The sequence below is a fragment of the Penaeus monodon genome, chromosome 25 (assembly GCF_015228065.2).
Source record: "Penaeus monodon isolate SGIC_2016 chromosome 25, NSTDA_Pmon_1, whole genome shotgun sequence".
Lineage (NCBI taxonomy): Eukaryota > Metazoa > Arthropoda > Malacostraca > Decapoda > Penaeidae > Penaeus > Penaeus monodon.
The window spans coordinates 36,918,913-36,919,148 of NC_051410.1; positions in this window are offsets into that span (position 1 = coordinate 36,918,913).

A 236-nucleotide genomic window follows, 5' to 3' on the forward strand; every position below is an offset into this window, starting at 1 on the left:
GTTCGAGAATTCGTCGCCTGTCGAATCGCCTCGTGTTTATTTTCACTCAGAATGCGATTAAACCCTATTGAAAGCGTCCCCGATCCCCATTGGCACGAGGCGAAGAAAAAAGCGCCGATAATTCAGGGAATAAGCGGAAGGAAGAAGAGTTTGTGTTGTGGCGTGTTGCAGACAAGAAGGTAGTGCGGGTGAGACGTGGCATGTATCTGGGTATATGTCTTTTTCTCTCTCTTTTT